Raw genomic sequence first — 14,110 nt, forward strand, 5'->3', positions numbered from 1 at the left:
ATGCACAGTAATATTTTACTCCCTCTAAGAGAGTAAATGTCAGGTGGGCGGGAGCACAAGGGACAAGGGGAAGAAAGAATCCTCAGAGCTTTGTCCCTCCCGTCGGGATCGAGCTGCTCGTTGACTCAGTAGGTACCAGTTTTTCATGTGTTAAATGAGTGGTTAGTATATTGATCTCTACAGTTCATTTCTTCTCTGTTTATTGGTATGTAATGTATGATTATAGTATGAATTAATGGAGGAGGGAAAGAACTTCCAATAAATGCCTTGGATACAGCTCGTTAAATATTTGGAAATAAACCCATTTAGATTCTCGTGGAGCACCATAGCCAAAAAATAAATGTCAGATCTAAGAGTTAAAAATATATAAAATTAATCATGGAAAAAGGAGATGAAATAAGTGAATGTGTACCAGTTTTCTGCAGGACAAGAATTAAGGGTAGAAGGAAGGACTTTCTAAGCCTAAACTTTCTGAAAGAAATCACAGCTTTTACTCCGTAATAATTTAAGGCTTTAATGAGCTAAAAATACTGGAAAAATTGGTCACTCTAAATGGAATAGTTAAGATGTTATTCTATTTAATATATGGAGAGCTCGTGCAAATCAATATACAGGAGATAAACGGGCAGCAGATACAATAGACAAGTCATGACAGAAAGTAGTAGTTTAATAAATGTTAACACTTATAACCCCCAAAATGCAGATTAAAACAGAGACACAACTTTTAATGTATGAAGCGTTAATTGGGTTTTTGTTGCTTTTAGATGAGAATTCTTATCGCCGACAAACGTGGTGGAATGTGTATTTTTGTAAATTGCTGGTAGAACATAAATAGCTATAAACCTTTTGGAAATCAATTTGGCAAATTTCACTAGATGCCTTAAAATGTTTGTTCCTTGAACCCAGAAATCCTGCATGTGGGAATTTATTCTAAAGATATTACCCAAAATTAAGGGGGAAAAAGGGCTTTATACCCTGAATTGTTAATTGTTGCATTACTAATTATTTTTAAAAAATAAATTTAGTTATTTATTTTTGGCTGTGTTGGGTCTTTGTTGCTGTGCGATGGCTTTCTCTAGTTGTGGCGAGTGGAGGCTACTCTTCATTGCTGTGCGCGGGCTTCTCATCGCGGTGGCTTCTCTTGTGGCAGAGCACGGGCTCTAGGCTCACAGGCTCAGTAGTTGTGGCGTGCGGGCTCAGTAGTTGTGGCTCGCGGACTCTAGAGTGCAGGCTCAGTAGTTGTGGTACATGCGGTTAGTTGCTCTGCGACATGTGGGATCTTCCCAGACCAGGGATCAAACCCATGTCCCCAGCATTGGTAAGTGGATTCTTAACTACTGAGCCACCCAGGAAGTTCCCTGCATTACTTGTTATTAAAAAGACAAAAGAAGCCTAAATAATACAATGATGAGGCAATAAGATAACAATTATGATATGTCCAGTGTAACTACTAGAGTATTTATATTGGGATAAGGACATTGAAAATGATCTCACTAAAGGTTAAAGAAAGGTCATGTAAAATTGATTTAACAGAAGATCGCAACTATATTTGAAAACGAAAAGCCTCTGCAATGGTTATTTATTTATTTATCTATTTTTGGCTGTGTTGGATCTTCGTTGCTGCATGCGGGCTTTCTCTAGTTGCAGCGAGCGGGGGCTACTCTTCATTGCGGTGCCCGGGCTTCTCATTGTGGTGGCTTCTCTTGTTGAAGAGCATGGGTGCTATGCACACGGGCTCCAGTAGTTGTGGCTCACGGGCTTAGTTGCTCCGTAGCATGTGGGATCTTCCTGGACCAGGGCTCAAACCCGTGTCCCCTGCATTGGCAGGCGGATTCTTAACCACTGCGCCACCAGGGAAGTCCCTGCAATGGTTTTATCTAGCAAAGAAAAAAGAAAAAAAAAAAAAGCCAGTGTCTTCACTGAAGACTAGAAGAAAATAAACCAAAGTGTCAGTGGCCATATAGGTGGTAAAATTTCTACATTTTAGACTACAAAATTTTTATAATGAATGTGAATTACTGTTATAATGGGGGAAGTTACCTTTAAAAGAATTCATGACTTTGGTTCACTAAGTGACTTACTCTATGAGAGTAGTTTCCTTTACTTTTACCAGATTTTATTTTAATAGAAGATTCTTTGTTTAAAGAAAAGTCAACTCTGTTCCCCAACCAACATCTGAACTCCCCTACTGTGGTTTAAGTAGGTAATTTGCTTTCGTTTTAGTTATTTTCATGTCAGTTTGATATATTGCCTCATGCAATTTCCTGAGGTAGAAGAGGATTCTCTGCTTGGTTACAGGATATAACGGTTTAGAAAGAAATCGTGTGGGTTTATCTGCATGGCTTCTGTAGGGAGAGTAAATTGTTGGGTCATCTGCTCCGTCCTTATTATAATGGGAAAGAAACCTAGGACTTTCTCAGTTCATGTTATCCCTTTGTACGTTGTTTTTGACAATTCAGGGTTATTGGTATGGAGACTAAATTAGGTCGTCTAGAAATTTGGATTGAATCAACATGTATTGAGCATCTATTTATTCTGTAAGAAGTGGAAGGGGTTGGGGGTTCATCCCGGGCCTGGAAATAATTACTCAAATACTTTGGTTTATTGGGCATGATACTCACCCACATAAAACACAGAGAGGGACTCTGTAAGAATCCCCTGTGCTTATTACTTTCAGCAGTCTAATGCAATGGTATAAATAGAGCTGCAACAATAAATATGAATCAGTGAATTTTTGACTTAATGGATGAATGGGTAGCTTGGTGGACAGACGACCTAATGAATGAATAAAGTTGTCAGTGGATTAATGAATGTTTGCATGAATCCCAGAATACCTGTTCCAGATTCTACTTAACAGAAATTGGAAGGAACATCACTGCTTTCACCAAGCATCCTGTATTCCTGAGCTTTGTGACTCAGGAAAGTAGAAAAAGAAAAGGAGAGAGAGAGAAGGCCCTGTTTTGTGTTTTATCACTGCTGTTCTTAATGAAACTTTTCGAGGAATAGCCAGTCCATAATGACCCCAAAAGCATCGTTCATAGCTGAGTACGTCAATATTCTGTGATCGTATTTCAGATCTATCTAGAAACAAGGATACTGTAAGTCAACTTATTTTGAGTGCTCACAGCCAGCAATTCTGTCTTCAATAAATGATTCATGTCAGGAAAGCATTTAAGTGCATTTGTTTTCTAGTAAGTCTCTCTTCGGGTCCATTATGCATGGATCAAGTCGGGGAAATTGCCTGGGTTCATCGGCATCCCTTTATGAAAATCAAAGAAATGAAAGATTTGAAATCTAGTCTTATCGATCTCCCACTGTCCCCTACCCTCCTTACCAGAACATGAGGATGGGCAACAGCAGGGTCTCCGAGAACTCGAGGGTCAAGGGCGCTTAACGAGCAGTGAGGACAATGGAGAGGGACCCACTGGAGAGAAAAGAGCCTGGTTACTGGTGTCTGTGATGCAGAAGAAAAAGAAAGATCACTTGCTGGGGCTTCCCTGGTGGCGCAGTGGTTAAGAATCCGCCTGCCAACACAGGGGACATAGGTTCGATAGTTTCGAGCCCTGGTCCGGGAAGATCCCACATGCCGTGGAGCAACTAAGCCCGTGCGCCACAACTACTGAGCCTGCGCTCTAGAGCCCGCGAGCCACAACTACTGAGCCCGTGTGCCACAACTACTGAGCCTGCGCTCTAGAGCCTGCGAGCCACGACTACTGAGCCCGTGTGCCACAACTACTGAGCTTGTGCTCTAGAGCCTGTGAGCCACAACTACTGAAGCCCACACACCTAGAGCCCATGCTCCACAACAAGAGAAGCCACCGCAATGAGAAGCCCACACACCGCAGTGAAGAGTAGCCCCCGCTCGCCACAACTACAGAAAGTCCATGCGCAGCAACAAAGACCCAACGCAGCCAAAAATAATAAATTAAAAAAAAAAAAAAGATCACTTGCTGTCCCCGCCCAAATTAGCTCCTCTGAGCAGACCCTCAGGGACCCACCCCACCTACAGTGAACTCTTGATCATGACAGAGCCAGCAGGGTGCTTCCTCCAAATCCTACTCCCTGGTAAGTACCCCAGGGTACTAAGGCCATGTTAGTTTCCATGAATCAGAAGCATTCTAGTTGAGGACATCTGGACAAGTGGCCCCATTTTCCATTTTCTGAGCCATAGAATTGAGAGTGGTTACAGGTGCCTAAGCGTCCGCCCAGCAGAGCCTTTGCACATTCTTTTCTTACCTCACTGACCTCTCCCACCACCCTTGTGGGGTCGGTGTATCTGGCAGAGCCTCCCACTGACAGATGAGGAAGCTGAGATTTCTAGAGGCCAAGTAACCAAGGTGATACGGACACACAGATAGATGATCAGTAGTCAAACCCAGCCCCCGACTCAATACTGGTGCCTCCGCTTCTGCATTTATTTCTTCAGCCACTAGTAGAGTCATGATTTCTGGGTTCCCAAGGAGGGCTGTAGTCCAGTTGACATGTCCCGGTGCAAAATCAGTTCCCAGTCATGATGCCTCCTGACTTGTATTTGCACCAGTTAGCTGCTGTGTAGAGCTTCCCACGTCCACATGGTTTTGTGACATATGCTTTTCAAGCTTTGGTTACTGTCACTTCATGTCTGCTTGGCTTTCTGAGATGGCCTGTCTCTGATGCTTGGAGCCCCTCCCCAAGAGCTAGCAGTTTGGCCATTTGTCCAAGGCTGGTGACCTCTGCTGGTTACGTGCCCTGCTCACGTGGCCACAGGCAGTGTGTCGTCCTCAGAATAATGGTGAGAGTCATCACTCCTGATGGAGCTGGTGACCCAGACAGACTAGATGGGCTAGGCCAGAAGGAGTGGAGAGATTTGGGCGATCTTCTCAACTTTACTGGAAAACGATGCCGGAGGATGTGCTTGGCTGACTCTGTTCGGTGGTATCCCCACGGTGTCCTGGCTTGGCCATTCACAGACCACGTGCAGTTGTTTGTCCATAGGGGAGCCTGCTTAAAGGTTAGAGCTCCTCAATACTGAAAAGGTTAGGGTTGTACCCCTTCCCCCAATGGGTACTGAAAATGAAAATATTGAATTACAAAATAAGTTTAAGGAAATTTCCAACAATGTTTTGAATTTTGCCATAAGTCTTAATTTTTTTTTTTTTTTTTTGGTTTGCGGGGCCCTCACTCTTGCGGCCTCTCCCGTTGCGGGGCACAGGCTCCAGATGCACAGGCTCAGCGGCCATGGCTCACGGGCCCAGCCGCTCCGCGGCATGTGGGATCTTCCCGGACTGGGGCACGAACCCGTGTCCCCTGCATCGGCAGGCAGACTCTCAACCACTGCGCCACCAGGGAAGCCCCATAAGTCTTAATTTTAAAGGCTTTTTATTATTATTGGTTTTCGGTTTATTTTGAAATATTAAAGAGCAGCTTTTATGAAAACAATTAGGTGCCGTGCTTTGCTGGGGACCCGAGCACACGTCTGTCTGCGCTGGGAACTGGCCCCGGCTTCACACTACTCAGAAGCCTGCCCACTCCAACTGCCCCCTTGTGATGCAGACACACCTTTTATCTGCTCGTCCTTTACATATAACATCTGGCAAGAATTGCGTCCTCAGCTCCTTATCGTAAGGCTCCGTGAGGTCAGGGAAATACTGGCATAGTCACAGGGCACCAGAGTGCTGAGAGTCTGCGTCTTGTCAACACCAGTTTTTATTTCTCCTCCATGATGTCAGAACAAGGTTCGTATTTATCGTATTATGTTCAGCTCTTTTCTTTTTTTAAAATTTATTTTGTTGAAGTATAGTTGATCTACAATGAAGTGTTAATTTCTGCTGTACGGCAGCAAAGTGATCCAGTTATACATTTACATACATTCTTTTTCATATTCTTTTCCATCATGGTTTATCACAGGATACTGAATAGAGCTCCCTGTGCTCTACAGTAGGACCTTGTTGTTTGTTTATCCATTTTATATATACTAGTTGGCATCTGCTAATCCCAAACCCCCAGTCCATCCCTCTCCCACCCCTCTCCCATCCCTCTCCCACCCCTCTCCCCACAAGTCTGTTCTCTATGTCTATGAGTCTGTTTCTGTTTCATAGATAAGTTCATTTGTGTCATATTTTAGATTCCACATATAAGTGATATCACATGATATTTGTCTTTTTCTTTCTGACTGACCTCGCTTAGTATGATCATCTCTAGGTCCATCCATGTTGCTGCAAATGGCATTATTTCATTCCTTTTTATGGCTGAATAGTATTCCACTGTATATATGTACTACAACTTCTCTGTTCATTCATCTGTTGATGGACATTTAGGTAGTTTCCATGTCTTGGCTATTGTAAATAGCGCTGCTGTGAACATAGGGGTGCATGTATATTTTCAAATTATAGTTTTCCCCGAACATGTGCCCAGGAGTGGGATTGCAGGATCACATGGCAGCTCTATTTTTGGTGTTTTGAGGCACCTTCATACTGTTTTCTTCAACTCATTTCTTTAATATAATTTCTATGGGAACTAACAGGTATTACCCATCATTATAAAGAGGGCCTCAGAACAGATGACTGTGAACTGTCTTCCTTTAGGTTGGGAATGGAGACGTGATCCCTTCATTGAAACTCGTGAGTGGACTTCGGGGCAGCCTTACAAGGCACTTTGGGCTCAGAGGCATTCTGGATTGTGCGGATGTCCGAAAAAACGTGTTCCAATGAGAAAAATTTTACGAAAACAAACAAAAGAAATGGATCATGAGAGCCACAGGCGGAAAGTTTAGTAAAAAAAGATGGTAGCTGGTTTTGGGGTGGGGGCACGTGGGAGAAGCAGCTGAAGGAGGGGCATGTCCCAGGCAGTCTGGGAGCCCGGGTGGACCCTGGTACCCAGGAGTGCCCTCCTGAGGCCTGAGCTGGCTGCTGCAGCTCATCAGCGCAACATCCCTGGGGACCGGATTATTGCCTCCATTAAACAGATGCAGAAACTGAGGCTCAGAGAAGACAGGTTCCTCGCCCAGGGTCACACAGTAGGTAGATGGGCTTGACACCAGCAGCCACCTGCCAAGGTTCCCCTTAGGCGGCGTGCCTTGGCCACACGGCTTTGTCACGACCCACGTGGGAAGAAGAGAGGTGGGCAGTGTGATGAGACCGCTGTCCTGACCGTGTTGCCTTGGTGACGGTAGAACTGGAGTAGGAGGTGGATTCTACACTGAATAAAGCTCTCCTTTTTGTTGCGGGTGCCAGCTGGCGATACACGTACCTCACGCCTGCTCCTGGAGGCCCTGAGCTGGTCGCAGGCCATCTCCCTGCTTGGATGGGAGGGGAGGCGAGAGCGGCCCCTTCCTCTTCCTCAACCTCCATAGATTGTCAGCCTTCACAGGTGTGTGACTGAGTTGATGGCCGTGCCACGTGGCAGCAATAATGGTGCGAAGATTATAACAGTCTCCATGCAACCTCCATCAGTCTTCCATTCTTGAAAAGGTTTCAAGATTAATTGGAATAGACTCATTTAAAGCAGAAATGTGTCTGCTTCCCCACTTGGAAGATTAATTTTCATTTCAGTTTTGGGTTTCATGATTTCATGATATTCGAGTTTTATCAGGACTCCATAAAAGTCCTTCATAAATTTTTTTGGAAACTTCCAGAGATCGAACATAATTTAAAAATATATTTTCCACTGAGTATCTTATAAAATAGTTCACACACTCTTGGTTGTTGGAAATGCAGCTAGGCACCAGCTCGCTCCGACTGCACCAACTCTGTGAGGTCAGAGCCCTCCGTCCCAGGGACCGTGGGAGAGCTGGATTGGGGTTTGGGGATGGCAGACCTTCTACCTGGAAGGAGGGCATGACTGGGTCTCTGCAGGACTGACTGGTGGGGCAGTGACTCAAAAACTCACGATCACCCCAACAGTCAGACAGGGAACCGGGAGGTGAAATATGGAACCAAGTTCATGAAATAAGGCCACGTTCCTGTGGAGTCTAGCTGCCTTGGGCTTCCTGTCTTAAAGGCAGCCTAACCTGAGCTTAGTTTACTCTCTATTTGACTTTTGCAAGTTCCCTGGTCTCACTAAACCTCAGTTTCCTCATCTGTAAAATGGGGATAACAATACCTTCCATAGTAGGTTTTTGTGACAGTTAATGAGACAATGTGCGTGTAAAACATTCAGTGGACTTATTCTGCTGCACTGGGTACCATTCAGAAGACCTGATGTTTAACTCTAGATACTTTAATCTTGTAGCTGTCAGAGCTACAAAAGGCCTTGGAGAATACCTCATTTAATTTCCTTTATCTTTGTTTTTTCTTATGACAGGAAAAGTTACCTAGGTTATCCATCTGGGTTTACCTGATCCTGGTTTCCTTGGATGAGATTTAAAACTCTTTAGGATTTCTTTTTCTCTTATAGGCTGCTCAGAAGCAGCTGTTAAACATAAGCTTAGAAACCTCAGTTTTCTATAGACTTACATTTTTATTATTCTAAAATTAGATTTTGGAGAGAGACTGAGTGAGGGTTATTTATTATTGGATGTAATGAAATAGTTGAGTATGATTTATGACTTCTTTGGAGTTTTTGTTTTAATGGACTTCATATATGGTACCAGGGGTATTAGACAAAGGAGTGCTCCATCAATCTTTAAAAAAGCTAATTTTATAGAGGCTTCTGCCAACCCATTAGACAATGATAATTTTTTAATTGAGGAATATTTTAGTAAGAGATGGTTCCAGAGACAGTTAAATTCAGTCTAGAACACTTTCTCTCGTGTTTTGTTTTGGGCCTTGGGCCAGTGTAACTCCCGGGAATCCAACACTAAATTAATCCATGTTTCTCAGGAGGAAGTGCTAAGTGGCTGCCTCGGGCTGCCACAAGTTCGCTGCTGCCCTTTTGGAGATCTTGCTAAATTTATTTAACTTAAAGTAGAACTTGAGATCTGAAAGTTGGACCCCCGGAACAGTGGGCCACTCATTTCACCTGGGACCGCATCCACATCCCTTTCCTGCAAGGCTCCTTTGTGCCTGGGCATTCTCTGCCTTACAGACCAAAAGTATTCGTCCGGAAACAAAGTCCACCAGCCAGCCCGGCTTGCGTTGTGTGCGCACACACAGAAAGACAACTACTGGTAGTGTTTTTAGAGTTGTGATTATTCTCTCTATATATAATTTGGTGACCTTTATCTCCCAATATCACAGTGAAAATGTTTCCATCTTCCTACAAACCTATTATAGTGATACTTTCTTCATTCGATTGTGTGGGTTTCCCATAATTCACTTGATTGTTTCCTCATGTCAGAAAGGTAAGTGGTTTCTAATTTTGGGTGCTTATAAATAATCCTGGTTGAATATCTTGGTGCAGAGAGAATTTTCTAAAAGCTAGTTTTATCCTTGAGAGAGATGGTCAGAGGTTGGCCTACGAAATCAAGTGGTGTGAAGATGTTGAGGTCTTTCTGTGTATGCCACGTTGCTTTCTAAAAAGATTGTGTGGTTGTTCTCATTGTGAGAATGAGTCCGTTTTACCCCAGTTCTTTTAAAATGGCGTATTATCAGTTTTAGTTTGCAATATAAAAAGTAGCATCGTTTCAATTAGCATTTGTTAGATAGCTCTTCTGTTTTGTGAACACTCTTCTGGTGTTTGGGATTAAAAGAGCCTAAATAATGGGTTGTATAGATTTCAGTGATGGTACTAAATTGATCATGGGCATTATCTTAGCAATTCCACCTGGAGTGATTTCTTTGGAAGGAAGCTTTGGCTTCTTCTAAAACCCTGACCTGGTTTAATTCTGTCATGTAAATGTACAAAAAACAAAACAAAACAAAAACCCACCAAAATCTTTAAAAACAAGCTGGTGAAAGAGTTCATCTCGTTTCAGGTTTAGTCTCTTCCTGAGTGTGTCTGAAGCTCGTGCTTATTTAATAGTTGCAGAATAGTGACTAGGGCTGAAGACCCAAGTCTTAACTCAGGTCCTCCCGTTGGTTCTCTAATTTGATGCTTTACATTGAAGCCGCGTCTTTAGAGAAGGATGCACCTTGAATTCTCTCATGGGGAGATTCTGGGCTGCTTTTATTTGTTTATGTTTCCTCTGATGCCATCTGCGTTCCCACCCCTCACCCTGCAGGAGTCCCAGGTAGCAAAGCTCCACCGGTGTGTGCACGCCAGCTTCTCTGCATCTGCCCAGTTTCAGGGTAGAAATCTGCGTGGGAAACGCAAGGGTAATGAAAGCATCCTGCTGGCTGGCGCTTTCCCTTATTCCGAAGTCCCTTTGTCATCTCCGTGCTTTGCCAAGGTTATTACCTAGTTAAAAGGGTACCATCCATGTGAGTTTTGGCGAACGCATCACTTCCCATTTCAGAGTCACTAGCAGTAAAGGACAGATTAGAATGAAAACAAATGGGGGAGGCAATGTTTTAACACACTTCAAGGTAAATTAAAGAAAACATCAGGCTCTATCAGTAGGTAGGGAGTGAGAAGGAAAACTGATTTATATCTCACTGGCTTTCCCAGGGATGCCAAAGTAATACATCTTAGCTGCTCCTTCTTTCTTTTCTTGAAATGAGAGAAAAATTCTCCCATTATTGTGAGCTCCCTGTGTTCCAGGCATCGTGTTAAGTGTTTCAGATGCTTTACTATACGTGAGCCTTGCAGCAACCTTGTGTTGGCGGTCTTGTTCTGGTTTCGCAGAGGAGGAAGCTGGGGGCTGTGGAAGTTCAGTAAGGGATGGAGCTAGGCAGCGGCCGAGCCTGGATTTCTAGCCAGGACTGCCAGATTCGAACGTTCCTGCAACGTCCCTTACCCTCTAGCATCTGGCCTGTATCACCCTCACCGTCAGCTGTGCTTGGATTCAAGGTGGTCTCAGGTTGCCTTCACGTTCCAGAATTTCTCTGGTCCGTTGCTGATGGGCTGGATTTCCACCTTTCCGCTCACCTGACAGGGTGAGCCCGCCCCGTGGTTCTTCCTCATCAAGTTTGCAAGCAGCCTGCAGGGACCACCTTCATCATCCCGTGTGCTCCACCCTCTGACCACATCTGACCAATGGCAGGGATGCTGGGAAACGCGTCCATCCAGCTCTGTGCCCAGGAAGGGGGAGAATCTCATTCTCATTATAGAAAAAAACAATAAAACACGGGCAAGAAAAGAGAAACCACCTGTAATCCTTCCACCAAAAATTAGAGGAAAAGGCAAGAATTTTAAAATGCTTTCTCTCTACCTGTTTTTGTCACTGGTCAGATCTTTACACCATCTTTCCTCAGTATGGTACCGAATTGGCAAATCACCACATTAGAGAGAAAGCTTGCCTTTAGTCAAGAAGGGTAGGATGGTCCCCCCAAACTTCTATCTGGAATAAACTTAAGACATGCAACACATACTCACCCACTAGACACCCCCCCTAAAAAGTTTAGCCTTGTCTCTCTTTTAATAATCAGTTAAATTGTTTCATAAACTCACAGCACTTCTTACCTTATTGTTCATCATGCATTTCCTTTGCTATTCTTGTCGTTTTTGCTCTTGAATATAAATTTGAGAATCAACTAAAGTTTTGCAAAAAACAATAGCCTCTTTAGAATTTTGATTGCAGTCTATTAGCCCTTTTTGTAGATAAAGAATCCGAGATTCAGAAAAGTTAATTTACCTGAGGATACGCAACCCAGAGCTTCAAACCCAGACAGTTGAACTCCAAACCCACACCAGTCTAGGAAGGGGATCTGGGGCAGAACAAAGCCAGCCAAGGCTCGCCTGTCTGTGACCCCCCTCGTGACTCCTGAAGCTCACCAACGTTGTGTTAGACCCCTGGTTCATGCAGTACTAGCGAGGGTTTTACTAAAGGGCATGCTGGTCCCTGGACTTATACAAGGAAAAAAAGAAAAGCTTACTTTTTCTTCGTCATGCCCTACTTCTGACAGGAAACCGAGGAAGGCGGCATTCAATCCCCTGCGTTTCCAGTACCAGCTGACTTCCATTTCTTAGTGTTAAGTCAGCAAAGCAAAGGATTTGTCAAATACTTTCCAAACACTAGGGCCCAGAAACCTAGTGAAGCATCACACCTCTTCTGGCCCAGAGTGTCTGGAAGCTTTCAGAGGCCAAGCCAAGGACAAATGAATACAGTCCACCTCGGACTCTAGCTGCTGCTGAATCGTCACCGACGTGCGTCACTTCTATTCATGTAGCTCCTGAAAGCCAAGTGCATTGAGGTGAGCTACCAGCTTAGCGTCTGTGCCTTCGAGAGAGACTGGGTGTGTTGAAACTAAGTAAAGAGTTTGACAACTTGGAGGTGTCCCAGGGCAGTGCTTTCTGGAAAACATTGAAGAAGGGCTGCTTCAGCCCCTGCAGCGTCCTGGCTTTGTGCCAGAGAGCAGGGCTTCTGGGGAGACAGATGGTCTCAGCTGAGCTGAGCTGACTTCAGAGAAATCAGGCCAAAGGTACTTTCTATTTCCCTCGTCTCAGAAACACATAGGAATCACAGGTGCCTTCCAGTTAGTCTAAGCGAGGGTCATGTTTTACAGGAATGCACCTTGTGACTGTTCTTATGCCCAAGACTGTCCTCAGAACCAGCCTGGGCGTCCCAGAAGCGAGTCCCGTGTCCCCAACTCTGCGCCTAGTTTGGGACTATGAACCTCACTGAACGCTGCACTGCTTTTGCCCTGGGCTCCTTTCTGGGCTGCTCTGCGGAGGGGAGTTCTGAGCCCAGGAGAAGCCCCACCTCACACCCCAGGGGTAAAGTCGCCCAGAGAGCTGGAGGAGAAAGAGCTCGGACGTCAGACTGAATCCTTTTAAGCACTTTAAAAATAATTAATTAATTAATTATGGCTGCGTTGGGTCTGTTGCTGCGCGCGGGCTCTCTCTAGTTGCGGCGAGCGGGGGCTGCTCTTTGTCGTGGTGCATGGGCTTCTCATTGCGGTGGCTTCTCTTGTTGCAGAGCACGGACTGTAGGCGAGTGGCCTTCAGTGGTTGTGGTGTGCAGGCTTCAGTAGTTGTGGTGCACGGGCTTAGTTGCTCCGCGGCATGTGGGATCTTCCCGGACCAGGGCTCGAACCCGTGTCCCCTGCATTGGCAGGCGGATTCTTAACCACAGTGCCACCAGGGAAGCCCCGTCAGACTGAATCTTAAGGTCAGTTACTGATGGTGGCAACCTCAGGCAAATCGCCCAACCTATGGGGCATCTCAGTTTCTTACTCCGAAAAATGGGATAATAATAATACTCATGGGATTCATCTGAGGCTGAAAATGAGATCATATGTGTGATACTGTCGTACAGATTTTTTGCGGGACAGTATTATCCATAAAGATTGTAATGACGTCTAGGGTCTCTTCACTATTACTGTTAGAAAGTTCGTCCTGCCGTTGGAGCTGTTCCTGAGGTCGTTTGCAATGACGTTCTGCTTCTGGGAGAAGCTAGCCTGCTACGCATCATGCTCTCAGACTTACGTTTTCTCCAGCAGAGTATTTGAACCTCCTGCCTCCAGGCTGTTCCTCAAAGGCTTAATTTGCCAAACTGGACAGTTATTTCATTATTCCATTCTGGGGTTGGAGACTGATGACAGAGCCGTGAGTCTGGCCGCTGTGCATGTTTTGAGTTTCTGTTCAATCTTAGAACTCTTAAGGGTGCATGTGTGCGCGCACGTGTGTGTGTGTGTGTGTGTGTGTGTGTGTGTGTCAGGAGTGTGGTGGCATGTTCCTCTTGCCTTCATAGTTGGTTATTTGTGTTTACTGATATCTCAAAGTTCATCCCTTGTTTCCCTTCATTAAATCATTCCACAAATATATATGTATTTTTTAAAATTTTTATTCATTCATTTATTTAGTTTTTGGCTGCATTGGGTCTTCGTTGCTGCTGGTGGGCTTTCTCTAGTTGCGGCGAGCAGGGGCTACTCTTCGTTGCGGTGCGGGGGCTTCTCATTGCGGTGGCTTCTCTTACTGTGGAGCACGGGCTCTAGGTGCACAGGCTTCAGTAGTTATGGGGCACAGGCTCAGTAGTTGTGGTTTGTGGGCTCTAGAGCGCAGGCTCAGTAGTTGTGGCACACGGGCTTCGTTGCTCCACCGTATGTGGGATCTTCCCAGACCAGGGCTCGAACCCGTGTCCCCTGCATTGGCAGGCAGATTCTTAACCATTGCGCCACCAGGGAAGTCCCATATATGTATTTTTAATTAAGTT

General features: G+C 44.9%; 1 protein-coding gene across 14 annotated transcripts in view; it reads left to right on the top strand.

Annotated features, from left to right (window-relative positions):
• Positions 1 to 14,110, top strand: part of LOC113606908 (1-acyl-sn-glycerol-3-phosphate acyltransferase delta) — a 1,415,842-nt gene that overhangs the window by 1,317,860 nt on the left and 83,872 nt on the right. Inside the window, exon 1 of one of the 14 annotated variants that reach the window (XM_027081848.1) lies at positions 11,980 to 12,149. The exons of the other annotated variants lie outside the window; for them this stretch is intronic. The gene's annotated coding sequence lies outside the window, so the exon portion shown is untranslated. Of the gene's footprint in view, positions 1 to 11,979; positions 12,150 to 14,110 lie in introns of those variants that run through there. 14 annotated transcript variants of the gene reach the window in all.

The sequence above is a fragment of the Aethalodelphis obliquidens genome, unplaced genomic scaffold, assembly GCF_003676395.1.
Source record: "Aethalodelphis obliquidens isolate GAN/ISIS:26980383/991018 unplaced genomic scaffold, ASM367639v1 scaffold3, whole genome shotgun sequence".
In the NCBI taxonomy this organism is placed as follows: domain Eukaryota; kingdom Metazoa; phylum Chordata; class Mammalia; order Artiodactyla; family Delphinidae; genus Aethalodelphis; species Aethalodelphis obliquidens.